This window comes from Pan paniscus, chromosome 4, assembly GCF_029289425.2.
Source record: "Pan paniscus chromosome 4, NHGRI_mPanPan1-v2.0_pri, whole genome shotgun sequence".
NCBI lineage: Eukaryota > Metazoa > Chordata > Mammalia > Primates > Hominidae > Pan > Pan paniscus.
Genome location: NC_073253.2, coordinates 62,613,525 through 62,618,247, shown reverse-complemented (window position 1 = coordinate 62,618,247; position 4,723 = coordinate 62,613,525). Strand labels below are relative to the sequence as shown.

General features: G+C 35.6%; 1 non-coding gene across 1 annotated transcript; it reads left to right on the top strand.

Moving 5' to 3' along the window:
• The first annotated feature begins 367 nt into the window (after positions 1 to 367).
• Positions 368 to 470, top strand: LOC112439994 (small nucleolar RNA U13). The gene has a single exon (XR_003028208.1). It is a non-coding gene; the product is annotated as a small nucleolar RNA U13 (small nucleolar RNA).
• The last annotated feature ends 4,253 nt before the right edge of the window (positions 471 to 4,723 follow it).

The following is a 4,723-nucleotide window of genomic DNA, read 5'->3' as shown; positions in this document are numbered from 1 at the left end:
GTAGATCTCTGATCAAAACTGCAAAAGAACCAGAGTTAACTTTTGATCCTGCTAATTTTTATTTTTCTGAACTTTTGCCTTTTTATTTTTCATTCAATCACACAGGGCCCTGATAGTGGCCTATTTACAGCTATGCAAATCTACTAATTTCACCTAATGACACTCTTAACCAAGTACTCTATTCTCCAAAACTAAATATCTGCTGCTCATCCAACTCATTCACAGTCTAAATTCTGATTATTCTGAGCTCTGCTATTGTCAACAATATGTTTATTGTGTTCTATGATTATATTCCTATACATCAGATTATGAATGACTGATAGATAACACTTTCTAAAGTATCCACTTGTAAAAGAAGTACTTATTGATCCTTTTGTTGTTCATAAACAGGATGATAGGGTTTTCACATTTATTGTGAGATGTGCTTCCCTCCAACCTTGTTATGATGTTGATGCCTTATCCATTTGATATGAACTTAGGAAAAAAAGAAGTATTTATTGGCATAAATTATTATTGAATGATAAAATTGCTATATTGGAAGATAAAGAAATAGTACACATATCAAACACTTGATCATTCTTCTCTCTCACCTGCTATCTGTGATATAAGCGGCTGTATTAAAGTTGCCTAAAAATGTGGAAATAGACAGTAGAAGGCAATAAAGACTTCTGTAATTGGCATGCGGCTTCTATCAGGTCCAAGGGAACTGCTTCACTTGTCATCTCCCAGTAAGTGGGAAGAGAAGGAAAATATATAGATGATTTGACTCTCATCCCATTGACCAGACATAGTAACATGGCCACACAAATTACAAAGGAGGCTGGGAAATATACTTTCTAGCTAAGAAAACATATTGCTAAATGAAACTGTCACACTTTAAAAGAATATGACCATGACATTATCAAAGAATAGGAGAGTGGTTAGTGTTAGACAAAGGCACTAGCACACTAATTGGTAAAATGAATGATAATTTGGTCCAGAAGACAGTACCATAAGATGGATTTGATGTTGCTTAAACAATATTACCTGTAAAGCTTTGATTCATATCTTGACTGCAACCTTACATGGTTGTTTATTCAGGTAAGGCCAATAAAGGCTTCACTTGGGTACTACCCCATGTACCGCAAAAAGCAAAGATAGAAAATGTGTCCTCATCAATTTTGTGGATGACACAAATGTGAGCAGGGAAGTGACTTCACAAGATAAGAGAAGTAAAATTACAGAAAATCTGGGCAGACTAAAATCGTGAGCTGAAATTATAAAGATGGAAATTTAAAAATATTAAATGGAAAGTGACTTTAAGCTCAAAAGTACTCTACAAGTATAAAATGACTTAGCAGTTCACATACTAAGGATATAGATTCCTTTAAGAATAAATCCAATAAGCATTAGCACTGAGGCATAGCTCTCCCAAGAGCTAAATGCTTTAAATAAGTTAAGTCATCCTTCCACTAAATGCTGCGTCAGAATGAACACATCTGTGTGGTTGTCATTGGGATAAATGCCACATTTGAAGGGGTCTGCAACAATATGGAGTACATAAATATAAGGGCAGTTATTTCATATGTGGAGTGATTGAAAGAACTATAAATATTTTCCTTGAGGAAGACAAGGCTTATAAAGGACAATGAATGATAACAATCTTCACATATTTGAAGAATTGTCAACAGAGTGTAAAGCCCTCTAGGGCCAAACTGGGACAACTGGATTACACAGAGATAGATTTTAAACTTAGTATACAGTTTAAAATAATTAGACTATTTTTAAAATGGTTTGTCTTTGAAAGGAGGAAAGTTTCTAATCTGTATTCTTTCATGATCTCTAAGGTTTCTTCCATCTCAGAGATTCTATACAATCATTATGCATTTTTGAACAAAGTGTTTCCCTCAGCTTCACGTATGCATAAACTCACAGGCATGTATACAAACATGCATAAAAATAATCCATTAGAAATGAGATAAATAGCACCGATATGGTTGCCTAGTGGGGTGTACTGCCCAACTACTCCCAGCACCAATCTTTCACCTTTGCCATGACTTTTTCTTCTCTAAGGGTTTGGTTAAAACATAACTATGGCTGTTGAAATGTATGTTTCTAGCACAACATAGAATGTACGAGGCCCCTAGATAAAGGGGACTTTTCCATTTATGGGGCTTTAGGATTTTTTTAACCATTTAGGATGCTTAAACAGCTGACACATTTTTGTAGTATCAAGGAGTAGGTGGTATGCGGCTTTGAAAACTAAACTACCCACTGCAAGTCATTAGGAAGCCAGAATGCATTTTTTTCACTTCAATTTCAACATTATAGATATGATCACATGGTGCTTATTTTATCACTGGGGTGTAATGATATAAGCATATCCTTGAAATCAGATGACTGGAGTTTAAGTCATTGTTGTGGGACAATTTTAGTTCTGTGAATTTTGGTAAATCACTTAGACTCTTTTATCCTTGATTTCTTCATTTTTAAATGAGAATAATGACTGTCTTATAGTATTATCATAGATGTCAAATGATATAACCATGCAAAACATTTTATAAGTTATATACAAGTAAAATATTATTAATATTATTCCTGGAAATGGTTTCAAAGACTAAATTTTCCTTATTCTAAAATTTCTTATTTATCTCTGTGGATTATCTGTATCCTCTTTTCAATTTCAGTCTGGCTTTTCTCTGCCACCTGTCATACATCTGGGCCAGTTTCTGGATTTCCACATTTGCTCCTCCATTCATTTTCATCAATTACTACTTTCTCAAATTAAAATTTGCTTAAAAAAGATGAAAGAAAAGTGGCTGTGAAATCGCATATAAGCAGAAGTCCAAATAAAATTACTCTTTAAATTAATAGAAAGCATTGGACAAACCAAAATAGCAGAAAGCTAGCTAGAGCTCAAAAATTCAGAAGGGTTTGGAGGATTCAGATTATAACCTGCTTAATATTTAGAAGAGCTGGCAATCCGCCAGTCAGGAAGAAATTATTCACTGCAATGCCCTGCATATCTTTACTGTTGTCACCTCTCCATCTAACATAGCTCCGGAGACTAGAGACTGATTATCTGATGTGTTGGACACATCAGGAGTTCGAGACCAGCCTGGCCAACATGGTGAAACCCCATCTCTACTAAAAATACAAAAAAAAATTAGCTGGCCTGCTGGCGCATGCCTGCGATACCATCTACTGGGGAGGCTGAGGCAGGAGAATTGCTTAAACCTGGGAGATGGAGCTCACACTGAGCCAAGATCGTGCTACTGCACTCCAGCCGGGGTGACAGATTGAGACTTCATCTCAACAACAACAACAACAACAACAACAACAACAACTGCAGATTTTTCTGATATTAGCCTCAAAAATCATAGCTGACACATTAACAAAATTGACCTTCCTTGAACTAGAAGGGAAATGCTGGGGTGATATTACATCTGTCACTTGTATGGACAACACTTTATGATATTTCTCATAACAGAAATTCAGAAGCATCTTAAGCCCCTCTCTATTGACTCCTCTAGTCCAAGTTAATTATTTCAACCTCTATGTTCCTAAGTATCTTGTCCATGTGCTAATTATAGCACTTATCACACTGAATTTAATAAAAAGTAAGTAAGCATGTAGTTTGTACATTATAGATGGTTTTTCATACTGAGTGTAAGGGAATTCCATTTCACTGAATGTGATCTACATTTAAATTCACCTTTATTCATTTCTTCCTTATTCAATGAATTGTGCCAAATACTGTTTGGATTCACAGGAGATATGTGAGAAATGAACATCAAAACACATCTTTGCAATTCAAAGGGATACATACTATTTTAATAAATCAATTTTAAATTATGTGAGAATCAAAAGGATCATAGAGAGAAAGTAGTAGCCTATGAGATGAATCTGAGGGAAAGTCAGGATTTTGCATGTAGCGTGGAGGCCTTATAGACACACTGGACTACAAATACACCATTTCCGATTTACCCACTAGGTTTTGCATTCTCAGAGCCAAAAATAATGTCTTACACATTGTGTTCATTTGCTAGGGCTACTGTAGCAAGGTACTACAAACTGAGTGGCTTAAAACAATAGACATTTATTGTCTCACAGTTCTTGAGGCTAGCAGTCCAAACTGAAGGTTTTGGCCAGACCATGTGTTCTGTGAAGAATCTAGAGGAGGATCTTCACTGCTTCTCCCAGCTTCTGGCAGCCAAGGCTCACTGCAGCATAACTCCAGTTTCTGTCCCCATCTTCACATGGCTGTCCTCCCTGTGGATGAGGTGATGTCTCTACATTGCCTTCTCTCTGTGAGCATCTCTGTGTCTTCACGTGGCATTCTCCTCTCTCTATGCATCTGTGTCCACATTTCCCTTTGCTTATAAGGACACTATTCCTATTGGATAAGGGCTCACCCTAATGATTTCATCTTAACTTGATTACATCTGTAAAAACTCTATTTCCAAATAAGGTCACATTCACAGATACTCACAATTAAGACTCCAACATATCTTTTTGAGGGATACAGTTTAGCCCAAACATTCATAATTATAACCCCAATATTTATCAGAGAATATACAAAATTCTAAGCATTCAATATATGTTAGCTAAATTTTAAAATGTTCATTTTTACATCCTACTATAACCCTCACACTATCGTTTAAAACTGTATAAATTGTTCTTGATTCAGGAAAATTGAGAAATAAATGATTACCATCATCCGAGAAATATTCAACCTACTTGA